Source organism: Macaca fascicularis, chromosome 9 (genome assembly GCF_037993035.2).
Source record: "Macaca fascicularis isolate 582-1 chromosome 9, T2T-MFA8v1.1".
Classification (NCBI taxonomy): domain Eukaryota; kingdom Metazoa; phylum Chordata; class Mammalia; order Primates; family Cercopithecidae; genus Macaca; species Macaca fascicularis.
In genome coordinates this window covers 121,262,907-121,276,562 of record NC_088383.1, presented here as the reverse complement: position 1 = coordinate 121,276,562, position 13,656 = coordinate 121,262,907, and the positions used below count along the sequence as shown (strand labels likewise).

The 13,656-nt window shown below is 46.1% G+C and overlaps 1 protein-coding gene across 1 annotated transcript in view; it reads left to right on the top strand.

Moving 5' to 3' along the window:
* The first annotated feature begins 1,926 nt into the window (after nucleotides 1-1,926).
* GPAM (glycerol-3-phosphate acyltransferase, mitochondrial) overlaps nucleotides 1,927-13,656 on the top strand; it is a 63,616-nt gene continuing 51,886 nt past the window's right edge. Inside the window, exon 1 of the mRNA XM_005566424.4 lies at nucleotides 1,927-2,153. The gene's annotated coding sequence lies outside the window, so the exon portion shown is untranslated. The remainder of the gene's footprint in view (nucleotides 2,154-13,656) is intronic.

Here is a 13,656-nt window from a genome sequence, read left to right as displayed (position 1 = left end):
TTATGCTAAGAGAAATAAAACTGCTGCAAAGGTCACATATCCTATGATTGCATTTATAGGAAATGTCCAGAGTAGGGGTTTCTGATCTGTAGAAGACATACAGTAGATCAGTAGCTCCCTAGAGCTGGAGGAGGTGTTGGCAGGGTTGGGAGTGATTGTTAATGGGAAGGGAGTTCTTCATGGGGTGATGGAATGTTCTAAAATTCATTCTACTGATGGCCGCACAACTCTGTGTCTGTATTAGAAATCACTGAACTACACATACACTTTAAACGGGTAAATTGTGTGGTGTGTGCATTTTATTTCAACGAGACGTTATATATCAATATTTTTTTAAAAGGAGTGGAGATACACACCTTTGCTTTTTCTCCTTCTTTCCCCAGTAGGAGTGGTGGCTCACACCCGTAATCCCAGCACGTGGGGAGGCCAAGATGGGAGGATCATCTGAGGTCAGAAGTTCGAGACCAGCCTGGCCAACATGGTGAAACCCCATCTCTACTAAAAATAAAAAAATTAGCTGGGTGCATTGGTGGGTGCCTGTAGTCCCAGCTACTTGGGAGGCTGAGGCAGGACAATCTCTTGAAGCCAGGAGGCAGAGGCTGCAGTGAGCCAAGATTGCGCCACCGCACTCCAGCCTGGGGACAGAGTGAGACTCTGTCTCAAAACAAACAAAAATAAAATAAAATAAAAATAAAAAAGGAGACGAGATATACACCTTTGCTTTTTCTCCTTCTTTCCCTAGTAGAAGCCCTGCAGGGGGTCCCCTTGGAGAATATTTTGACTGTACTTGTCCCTCTGACTTGGATCCGTTTCCTGTCCACCACTACTGGTTTTGTTGTAGTTCCTTTGGACAGGCCCATACCGTTCATGACAAGCCCTCTTCACCAGTCCCTGCCATTGGTTCCACTGCACTCAGGACTTCTTTCACAAACTGCTACCTCCTGTGCTGACCTTGTTTCGGGAGGGCAGGGAACTGCGCCAGGTTTAACTCACCTCAGTGCCCCCAGTCAGCACATCTCTACCAGAGTAGATGCAAAATAAATAACTGTTGCATGAATGCATATTTACCTAACAAGAGGGTTCCCCTTAAGTTCAGTATTTAAGCTTAAGAGCTTAAATATTGAACTCTAATACATCAAGACCCTTTGAGGGTTTGCCTACCGGTCTACGGGGCCTGTAAGAGCCTCACAGGAAGGAGAGACAGTTTTAATGCATTTAGTCTTTGCAACAATTAAACAGGAAGCAACTGACAGTGTTCAAAGTCACATGGACAGGGCTACCAAGGGCCTTTATTGGCCCCTACACCTTCTTAGTCCCCAGAACCTACTCTCTTTACAAGACTTCTTCATAAGCCAAACAGAGCAATAATAGCTTTGAAAGGGGAGGGCGGCAGCAGCTGGAAAGGGGATGAAGAAATACAGAAGACCAAAGTCATGACTGATTGAAGACAAACAGGAAATGCACGTAAAGCATCTCCATCATCTCTCCATGACCGTTTCAGGGTTACAGTCAGTGAGCTGCACATTTGGCATCAAATAGACTCACCCTGTGGGGACCCCAGCCCCCCTCAGCCCCACTCAAGCCTCCCTTCCCCTCAGCAGTGAGAAATGCAAGTTGGAAACAGCCAGGCCAGGAGCCTGCCCCACGTGAACACTCAAGCTGCGGACACCTCCACCGAGAATGAGGTTACTGAGCTTGGAGCTTCACTTCCCAGTTAGAAAATCCCCACCAGGCAACGCGAAGAAGACACCATTTGTTGCATCATTAAATTGTAACAAGCCCTGAAATGCACTCCGGAAGCCTGGGTCTGTTTGTCCTTGCAGTCGGAAGGAAGCCTGTGATTGGCTGGCCAAGCTCAGCCTAGCAGGCCTTATCTCTGACTGGTTATTATTTGATTAAAGAGCCTTCCTCCTCCTGTGGTGTTTCAAAACTGCTCTGGGAGAATTTGCTGTTGCGGGGGGGACTCTTTCTGAGGTTACTGTGGAGCACCCAAAGTCCGTCAGCCTCTGGCCGTGCAGAGGGGCACCCAGAGGAAGTAGACCTTGCTTCTTATTCACCCACAGCCTGGGACTGTCTTCTCCAGAGTCTCCATCACCTTTGCTAATCGACTGATTGGAAATAATTCCTCAAACACCACCAAGTCAAGGATACAGGTATTTAAAAACCTGGGGGTCATGGAGTAATTTCTTAGGATGTCATGACATGAGACATGGGGGCAGGACGAGGAAGCCAGAGAAGCAGCGTGGAATGCAGGAGAGGCAGACACAGTAGGAAGAAGAAAGTCAAAGACAAGAACTCAGAATCATGGAATTCCATGGCTAAGGCAAAACTGAGGCTCGTGGGCATAGTTGTTTGCAGCTGAAAAGAGGTGCAAGCGCTTTTGTGATGTAACATTCACACCTGTGTGCATTTGCTCCTCATGAAATCCTTCCCGAGTTTTTGCTAGTCTTTTGGCCTCCGTGTAATCCTCCATCCTGGCTCAGAACCCCCAAATCCTCAGAGGATTTTGGACACTTTACGAAAAATGTAATTGCTTTGGCTTGAAACATCATTAAATCTGATTTGCAAACGGCACATGGCCTTCAAAGGCTCTGCTTAGTAGTACAGATCCTGGTACCAATCCTCGTGATGTTGGCTACAGAGGAAAGAGGAGGAGCTGAGCACCTCTTTTAGGAAACTTTGTTTCCCCCTTTAAGATCTGTGTTTAACGGGTGATATTCATTCTCATCCCTACTGTATTCCCTACTCGGGGGTGTTTTCTGAGCTTGGGTCGGGCAGACAGTCTCGTATCAAAGGACTTTCTCACTGTAGGGGAAAGCTGGGCTCCATTTGGGGCCAGCAGGATTTAACCGTCTGGAATGAAGATCAAAGACGGCAGAAAAGACAGGCTTCATTCTCTCTGTTAGATTTGGCTGGAGGTGGCAGCAGAGGGGAAGATACGACGCAAAACCAAGGAAATCAATACTTTTGTTTTAGTACTGAGTGGAAAAGAATGTTTTTTACAGTATGTCAGTATTCTTAACACTGATTTTTCCCTGTATGCATTTCAGGTTAAAAAATAACCATGCCAACCGCATTTCCTCCCTCCACTCTCTGTGGCTGTCTATATTGTCTTGATTCCCAGTGTTGGTATCCAGATAGTCCCTGCTTTGTTAGCCGCAGTGGAATGAGTCCGTGGATCCCCCGGCAGGACGGTGGAGATGCTTCCTGTGCTGACTGCTGTGGTCCCCAGGGAGCCTTCTCTGCAGGGGTCCCATGGGATTTCCTGAGCTTATCCAGAGTATGAGGGCCGAGAAGTTTGTCATAATGACTCATGCTCTTCTTCATACATTTATGGAAACTGCCAAGAGGCGGAGGACAAGCCCGACGCAAGGGGTTATACTTCTTGGATGTGATTCTTCTCTGCTCTTTTGGAACATTTTCTCCCTTTGCCATTACCAGCATGGTCTGGATCCTGTGTGCCTCTTGGGCCTCTTTTCTCCTCCTTCTCTACCTCTGCCTCACCACAGGAACACGCTTTCTGTTTTCTGGACCCACCGTGGTCGAACCTTATCACATGTTATCCTGTCTGCTTAAAGCATTCTTCACCCTACCCTGCCTCCGGGTCTGACCAAGTCAGGAGATTAGTCAGGACTCTTTCTGAGTAAATCCACTTCTGCTATGAGGTTAGGGTCCCCTGAACTTCCCCTTACTGGACCACTAACCACATTGTCTTACGATTGCTTGTTTCCTGATCCATTGCCCCCGCCAGACTGATAGCTGTGAAGGCAGGGTTCATGCCTTTATGACTCCCAGCCAGGACCCCAGAGCCTAGGAATCTGTGACACCCAGTAGGCTCTTTCTTGTGATAATGGCTAACATTGGTGGAGTGTCTTCTATATACCCAGCACTCTCCTAAGGGCTTTATCTTATTAACTCAGTCCCCACAATGAGCCATTGAAGTCACTGAGGTGTGTGTCAACCCATTTAACGATTGAACAAACTGTAAGTTAAGTAAATGGCAGACTTCAGAGCCCTTTTTTTTTTACATCTATGTCACGATGGCCACTCTAGGGCTGAATGAGCCAGTGAGGAACGAATGAATGATAGCAGGCTGATGGTAAAAACATTGTAACTGTTTCACATGCTCGGCTGGACCCATTCATTCAGCCGGGCCTACTGAGCACCAGCCATGTGCCAGGCTATGAGCAAGGCTTTGAGAATACAGTGATTAGCAAGTACAGACCCTGAGCTGAGATGTTTCAGTTCTCAGCTCTGCTCTGTTCTCTCTGTCAAGATCAGCTTTCCCGTCCCTCTCACCTGCCTTGGGAGCCAGGGTTAAGCACTTACAGGCTCTCGCCTCAACACGAAGAGGAGCTCCATATCTGGAGTTTGTTCCAGCCTTGAAGTAAACGCTTAATGAAGCTAGCCTTGTCTGGAAGCTGACTGTATCTCAGGCACCAGGCTGAGTGCTTTGCCCTGGCTGATCTCATATTTCCTCCTTGTGAGGCAGAGGGGTTACCACCACCCTGTGTTTCAGACGAACGAACCAAGGCTAAGAGAACATAAGGAATATGCCCAAGCTGGTAAGTGCTAGAGCTGGGACTCAATGGCAGGCTGGTCTAGCCTCCAAGCCTTTGCCCTTTCCATCAACCAGGGACTTTCTCAAGACCCTAAGCTTTGGGCTCACTGCATCCTGATGACTGGTTTCCGTTATTAAAAGTAACAGCAAAAACCAGAACTAACTTTTGCACCAACCTAATAATATTCCTGTCAAACAGATATTCCTGTCTGTCTGCCTCCCCAGTTACTGAGTTGGGGTTTTCTCCCTGCTTAGTGGTCCTCAGCCCCCTCTTCCTTGACTGTACCCCTGACCTAACATCTTTTCTGACCACTGATGCTTGTGGGCTCCACATTTGTGCCTGATTAGGCAAGACGGGGCACCTGCCTGGGGACACCTGCTTTGAGCAGCCCTCAGTCTCCAAGTGGCCCCTCCTCTTCTCTTCTCTCAGGGAATGGTCTTGGAGCATCTCGTTCTAGAACATCATGTTTGAAGAAGTCTAAACCAAGGTCCCCAGCTTAAGAAACCCTCATACATCTGTTAATCTTTTGTTAGAAAAGCAGACAGCCTAAGGAAAAGGGTCATTAGAATCCAGAGCCGAATCTCGCGTTTTTCACTTGTTATTTAAATTGTCCAAGCTCTAGTTTCCTCCTTTGTAAAATGGGTGTAATACTTTCTCAAGAGGTTACTTTGAGAGTGCAGATTCTGTGTTCAGTAAGTATCGGTTGTGTGCTTACTGTGTGTGAGCCACACAGCGGGTAGAGTGGAGAATGAAGCTGAGAAAGCTGCCTGCCCTTGTGGAACTTACAGTTGAATGGGGATGACCGACATTTAAAAAATCACACAAACAAATAGCTCAGTCCCATATGTGATGAGAAAAAGAACAGAGGACCGAGTTAGATGGCGTGGGAGCTAGTCAAGAAAAGACCCATTGATGAACCAACAGGATTTGAACCCTTAATACCCTGCCTTGACCAGAATGCAGGAAGTTCTCAATACTTGCCGCCCTGGCCATAGACCTGCACCTCTCTGGGGCTCAGAGTCTGTGAGAATAAAATGAGGGAGTTGGACTGAATGATTCCTAAGACTGAGTTGCCCACCTCTGGCATTTTATAATTTGATGGCAGGTTAGATCCATGTGAAACGAGGGTCTCTGACTCCCTATCCTGGGCTCTTCTTCCCCAGGTGCTTCTGCTGGTGGAGAGAAGCTAGGCCCAAACTCAAGGACGGCAGGAGGAAGAGGTGGCCAGTTCTGTCTTCTAGAATCCCCTTTCTCTCAGCACCTCCCCACTACTTCCCCCAGCTGGAGCCCAGTATTCACTCCCCTGGGGTCACTCCTATCAGAAGAACTCTCTAAGCCCCTTTCCAGGAACTATGGCATTCCTGTAGACCCAGTTCTCTGTGTCCTTCCTCTCCAAGCACCTGCACGTCCAGTCTGGACAATTAACGCACCTGGGGTGGGATTCTTTGGATGGTGAAATTCTGAGAACAGGCAGGCTGCGAGGGCAGCAGGGAGCTGAAGATTTGAGAATAAGCCTAGGTCTGTTCCTTGGCTGCCCATGAATGCTCCCAACACTTTCCACTTGACCTCCCCCAGGCGCACCATGTTCCCTCTGCACAGCACACAGTGTCTATTGTGAGCTCTTATTAGTGACATCTCTTGCAAATGGCTGGTTAGCATTTTTTCCAGACAGAGCAGAAACTCTGGAGGTGGTGGGGAGGCTAAGTTTGCAGAGGGTGATGAAAGGAAATGCTTAGCCTCAGGGCCCTGAAAGAATGGGGATGTCAGCATCTTCAATTCTCTCCCACCTTTCCTGGGTGGGGTGCAGGGGGGCTGTCCCCTTGACCTCCAGAAGCATATGCGTTCTTTCTCCATCTCTTCTTCCCTACCTGGGGTCTCACTCTTGCCTGCAGCTGTCTGTTATCCAATACCCCCATTGCTAGCTGGTCATGGGACCTCGTGGGACCTACAGGGGCACTGGCATTTTAGCCGACGATGCCTGAAGAGAGTAATAATGGTGAGGAAACTGTGGTAGGCATGAGACTTCAGGGCACACAACTTTTCTCCATATGAATTCAGGATTTGAAAACTCCCTGTTTGATGGTCGAGTGCTAGAGAGTTGAATATTAAGAAAGGGACAGAGATGCTATGCTAGATCAAGAACATTTCCAAAGAGAGGTTGAATAGGAAGTTGTACCCCAGGGCAGTTACCCCCAACAGCTTGTAAGAGGAAAATGACAGTGTATGTGCAATGAAAAGTTCACTCTCATCCTTCAGTTCCCAGAACTTCAGCGTTGCTATTCCCACCATGTGGTGATGGGTTCTCCAATGGCCACAGCATGTCAGATGTAAAACGGGCACCCTGGATGTCAGACTGAGCGAGTGCTAATTAAAACATTGCATCACGGCTCCTGGGCTCTCCAGGCACAGGCAGGCAGGAGCCCTTTCCCCACTCTGTCCTCCTTGCCGGGTGCACTTGCTTAGTGAGCTCTGCGTGCAAACTCTACCCATGCCCTGTGGGGCTGGCGGGAAGTGTCGCTGTGTTATGGGCTTTAGCATCCTGCCAGAAATCAGATTGGCCATAAAAACACCCAAAATGAGTCTTGAAAGAAAGCGACATTCATTTCTCTCTGGGCTGGACATTCTGCAGGAAAGGGGTGGTTGCTGTAGAAATGAACCCTGAAGGCTGCTAGTAACAGCGTCATTCCTTTTTTGAGTCAATTCCAAAAAGTGACTATGAGGAACAGGGGCCTGGGAAAATTGAAAACCTTGGGAATGAGAGCTCTGCTAGGACTTGGCTATGGGAAAACCAGGGGGACTATGAAGCAGCCGCAGGCAGGAGGCTGGCTTCTCCCCACCATCAGCTCTGCTTCCACTTGGACATCTGCAGGCACCATGGGACAGGAGCTGAACTTTTGCTCAGTGGTCCCCCCAGGCTGGGGCAACAGCAATTCTGACTCCCATCAGGCTCCCCTTGGGGCGCATTTTAATTATCCTGTGGGTTGATGCTCGGGGTGAGCCTGCTGGGTAAGGCGGGCTGGAGCCCTTTCCACTACCCAGACAGAACAACATGAACTATTAGATACTAGAAAATGTGCTCTCTAATCCTCCAATTTTATGGATCTGTGAAGCAGCACCGTGTGTCCCTGGGGCTTCACCATCGCTCCTTCAGTGCATGACTACACCATCATTCCTGACCCATGTCTGATTAGCTCCATGAATCAGGGCAACAAGGCGTAGTCACTGCTCTCAAGGAACTCACAGCCCAGTGGAAAAGACTGGTAATTAAACAGGCAATTTAGTGCAGCATTACAGAGTGGAAAATGTGACCGGACCATAGAGCAGTGCGGTATATTCACAGTGCAATGTGTTTCTTCCCAACTCTCCCTGTCCCCAATCCCTGTCCCTGCCCTGAACACCGTCTCCATTCTAGCTGGGTCTCAAATCTGATTTTTCTCCAGCCAGTGCCAGTGGTTGTTTAGCATTCATGGCACCCACATTACAGACAGCAGATAGCTGTTGGCTTATGATGTTTTTTCCAGTCTAGGGTGAATGTAGTCAATTTGAGGAACTTCCCTTCGTTTTGAGAGTCTCTCCTTCCTGCTTGTTGGAATTTTAAAGCATTATTTCTTTTATCAAATGATGGGGTTTGTTGATTGGCAATTTATGTTTAATTTAATTTTAACGTTATGACTGGGCAGAATAAAAAAGTTAGTATCCCTTGGTTTACTGCACTGTAATAGCTCAGAGTCCAGGAAGCATTGTTCAAAAAGCTGCTTGTCACTGAGGCTAACATTCATGCCTAAACCCATGCAGGAGCCCTTGGGATATCCTTCTTAGTTTCTGATTTCCCAGCCTGTAGCAGAGTAGCAGAGTTGATCTATTCAAATTCCATTCACTTCCCCAAGACACTTAGCTGGCTATTGCAGCCAAATCCTTAAATAGAAACTACTGTTTTCTTGGCGTCCCAGGCTCCTGTATGTTTAATGCCTCAAGTATCCACTTTCTGGGCCAAAGTCATGAAAATCTAAAGGGGAAACTATCCGTCTCAGAAAGCAGTTGCAATGGAAATAAAAGCCATTAGTACTCAGTGTTATCAGGATGTTTAATTTTTCATTGATATTTCAAGATAAAAGTTGATCTTCAGAGTGGTGTTAATTCAGGTCACCAGCTTCCACTTAGATGCAGCTTAGAGACTGCTGCAAAAGATGCCAGTACCTTGGTTTATGGTAGCTGAATCTTGGGGGTTCTCCATCTGCCTGCTTCTGTTAGGGGATCTTGGGATCATTGGCTTTGCTGTGATTAAATGAAGTCCCCTGATGCATGTGGTTATTCTGACACTTGAGATATGTCCAGGGCACTGGAAGTCTCTCACAAGCTTGGTAGATGCAACGAAACGTCCACCAGGCAAGCCAAATCCCAAGAATGTAAGTGGCAAAGTCCAAGTTCTTGGGCTATAGTTGAAAGTTCCTGTGTTAAACATTGTTTAAAATAAACAGGTCATGCTAGGACCTCAGTGCTTAGCTATTTAGCTGCAAGGAGCGTTTTGTTTGACCCATGTTTGCAATCTTGCCTCCTTTCTGTGACAGCAAATGCAAAAGAGACTCTCATGCTTGTGTTGAGTGCTTCTTGAAGTCAAGGATATACCTTGTGCGTGATATTGGTGGACACCTTCTCCCTCTGCCTGTCGCTCCCTTGAGACCCAACACATCTCCTGGCACGTAAGAGGCCAAACATGGTTGTTGGTGACAATGATAATGCAAACAATACACATTTTAGAGAGAATGTTTCTGGCAGTTTCTACCATGACCTAATACGACTACTTAATTATTAATATTTTAGCTTGCCTATTTCGTTATTAAAATAAATTCCTTTGACTTGGTCATTGTGTTTGGTTTACTTCCCTAAGAAAAGGAAGTTGACGGAGCATGAAGCTGGTGGGCAGCAGGGCCTGCAGGCGGACACTGTGTTCCTTTGGAACCTGCACTGGCTGCTTATGCAGGGGCAAGAACATTGTAGAAGATTTCAGGCAGTGTTTCTCACCAAGGCTCTGTCAGCTGTGTGGACCTATGCAAGTCTCTTTATGTCTCTGGGTTTGGGTGTCCTTAGCTGTAGAATGTGTTAGGCTGGATCTGAATGGCTCAGCCTTGGCCCTATAGGTGCTATACATTAGATAATTATTTTTGTTGTGGGGACTGTCCCGTGCATCATAGGAAGTTTAGCAGTGTGCTGTCTCTAACTGCTGGATGCCAGTGGTACCCCTCCCTTCATTTGTGACAACTAAATATATCTCCAGACATTTACAAATATCCCCTGGGGAGCAAAATCATCTCTGGTTGAGAACTATTGGAGCAGATGATTTCTACCTGAGTTGGAGAAACCACACTTAGAGTTGTTAATGCATCCTGTTTTATTGAGCTTCTACTCTGTGCTAGGCACTGTATTAGACTTTGTAACGTGAATAGATGTTCTATTGAGAAAGGGGCATCTACTTCATGAAAATCTGAATGAGAGCTGGATAATCTGAATTATTTGCACAGGCATGGAGGTAGAGGGAAGAAGATAGAATCCCTGTTTTGATTCTTACTAGCCATGTGAGCTCCATCTCCTCATCTGTAAAACATCATATTTTCACACTGTTGTCAGGATCTAATGCCCAGTGTATAGGAAAGCAACAGATCATAGTAGACACGCAATAATTAAACTTTCCCCAACCACCGAGGGATTCAGATCTGTGAAAATCATTACTTTTGCCAGTATTGTTCTATCTTTACAACCTACTCTTCTTCCCCTACCCACCCCAACCCTCTTCCTTCTCAAGCCAGTGCTGGTATATCATCTTAAAATCCCCAACTGTCTATTTCAACAAGAGCCCCCAGATCTCTTGTGTCACCAGATTGTTGAACTTGGGCCATCCTTGAAAGGGTTGTCTCTTCCTATCAAAAAAAAAAAAAAAATTCTCTAATAACCGGAGATTTGTAGACAGCCTTGTTCTACCTGTGTGCTTGAGCAGGACAATGGCAATAGGAATTGAGGACAAGGGACCTTCTACCCACATGCATTAGCTGCATGCTCCTCCTGGAGGCACTGATTAGGCATGGGTTCTCAGTGTCTCAAGACCATGCTTTGGATATTGACAGCAGCTGCTGTGCCATCTCCTCCACGGAAAAGACCTTGGTGTTTGGTAGCCTGGCATAGTGAGAGTCCTCATGTCACAGTGAGAAGGATTTCGGGGTGAGGGAGTTTGAAGCTGCACCCTCCTCTCAGTGAGAAACTGACTAGGGGCTCCAAGGAACATAAAGACTGTGTAGTTCTTTAAAAAACAGACTCTGCCTCAAATCCCAGCTTTGCCACCTACTCCCTGTGTGACCTTGGGAAACTTAGTTCTTTTTCCTGAACCTCAGAATCATCTCTGAGAAGTCTGTAATCATAAGGGTCTTTCTCGAGTTGGATAGTTATGAGAATTAAATAACAGAGTGTATGGAGAGCGCGTGGCACAGTTCTGGTAAATACTAAGTGCTCACCAGAAATCCATTATTGTTAATAATATGTATCATCTTAAATGGTAACTCAACACTAATGAATGTAACATGTTAAACAGACAACAAAAAGCAGAAGTTTGGGTGGATGAAAAATATGAGGTTGACTCATTCTGTTACTGACAAGAAAACAGGCTTAGAAAGGGCCACAGTGGGAAAGCCTTAGCAACTAGGACCTCGGTGCTGGCTGTTGGCAGAGCTGGGACAGATTCCCCCTCTCCAGATTCCCCTTCAGATGCTAGTTCTCCCACGCTGGGGCTGCTTTCCTGCTCAAACCTTTATGGCTCATGTTTAGAAAATTACACAAGAATTAAGGGAGTAAGGTTTTAGAACAGTGTGCAGTTTGCAGAGGGAATCTTTTTTGGAGGCTTGTTTTCAGAGGGACTCTTTCTTCAGGATAAGAGAGAAATGAATATTTTGTCTAATATGTTCCTAAATACCCAGGGGTACCCCAGAGCAGGGGGTTTCTAAACTTCCGTCTTAGCTAGATGAAACAGGAAGAGGAGACTGAGTGTTTCACAGCTTCTCTCTCCCCCTACCCCGCTCCCCCTACCACAGCGCTGAGAGGAGGCCTGTCCTCTACACACCAGCTCACACTAACCCATTGCTTATGCATCGCCAAGCACTACTGAAACTACCTCCTTTGCCCATTGTTCTCCCACCTTCTCAAAGTTCAGCTCCTGACTCCCAACCTAGACCCAAGGGATGGCGAGTTGATATTTTGCTTCAGTGCTGATATTCGGTCTTAAGAACCACTCTGAATTACTAAACAGCTGAGCACAAATAATACCAAACGAGATTTTAGATTTCTCTGGGCTGGCTCAGACCTCATATCTTGCCTTTTACCCTTGGCCAGTGACTCATAAGTTTGCTTGAGAAGGAAAGACTGAGGTGTTCAGGGTCCATGGTTGAAAGAAGAAGAATTTTTTTTTTTTTTTTTTTTTTTTGAGACGGAGTCTGGCTCTGTCGCCCGGGCTGGAGTGCAGTGGCCGGATCTCAGCTCACTGCAAGCTCCGCCCCCCGGGTTTACGCCATTCTCCTGCCTCAGCCTCCCGAGTAGCTGGGACTACAGGCGCCCGCCGCCTCGCCCGGCTAGTTTTTTTGTATTTTTTTTTTAGTAGAGACGGGGTTTCACCCTGTTTGCCAGGATGGTCTCGATCTCCTGACCTCGTGATCCGCCCGTCTCGGCCTCCCAAAGTGCTGGGATTACAGGCTTGAGCCACCGCGCCCGGCCAAGAAGAAGAATTTTTAACAGAGTGGCTTGGTACTATTTTAGACATGCTTGAGATGAAAATTTATGTAGGTTTTTTATGGTGTAAAATTATGCATGACTACAATGTGAATGGAACCTTGCTTAAAATGTCATAAATTATTTGAATTAAACTCTACTGTAGTCTTAAGTGATGGTTATAATTCAGTCAAAAGGTTGAATCAGTGGAGTCATAATTCCTATTAGAACTCTATTTCCTATTTTGCCTTTTTAAACGTAACAGTCATCTACCTGCTGTCTTACTTATTAAAAGAGGGCTCACCATGAACATAGTACACATTTGAATGTTATTCTTTTCCTCACCCCCTCATTTTTAAACCCCTTTCTAGAATAGCATATATAGAACAATGACTTAATGGAAAGATTGGTAACTATGGCTCCTGGGCCAAATGCTGCTTATTCATCAAATCTGTTTGATGAATAAAGTTTTATTGGCACACAGTCACATCAGTTTTCTTATATACTGTCTAAGGCTGCTTTCATGCTACAAAAGGACTGAGTAGTTGTGGACAGGACCATATAGCCCACAAAGCCTAAAATATTTACTATCTGGCCATTGATTTTTTAAAAAGTGCTGATTTTGACTTAGAGAATGAGTGTCAGAGTCAGATACATCTGGGTTCAAATCAAGTCTTGGTTCCTTGCTAGCTGTGACATTGGGAAAATTGCATAACCTCTCTGCGAAACCTAATCTGTACCGTGGGGATGATCAATACCTATCTTGGAGAGCTGTTGTGCGAGTTAATTGAAAAACCTACAGCCTTGTGCCTGGCACAGAGTAAATGCTCAATAAATGGTAGCTATGCTGATGATCTTTCATTCTTTTATCCAACAAATGTATATTTGGTGCTTTTTCTATGATAGGTCTGGGGGCTATGCAGTTACTAAAATGTAGAAAGTTTCTGCTCTTATGGAGCTCACATTCTAATGAGGAAGATAGACAATGGTCAAGAAAAAAAATTAACAGGTTATTTTCAGAGAGGGATAAGTGCTATAAATAAAATAAATAGGATGATATAGAAGAAAATGACAAGGCAAGGGACAGAAAGTTGCTAACCAAGTTAAGATCTAAAAATAATAATGAATCAGCCACGCAAATGTCTGAAGAAGGAATGTTCCTGGGAGAAGGGACCATAAACACACAGTCTCTGAGCCAGTCATGAGCTGGGGATGGTCCAGGAACAGAGAGATGACCTTGGGGACGAGGGTTGAGTAAGGCAAGGGAGAGTGATAGAGGACCAGAGGCGAGAGGTAGGCAGGGGCAAAACCATGTCAGAGCTTGTAATTCCTGAAAAAATAATTGGCT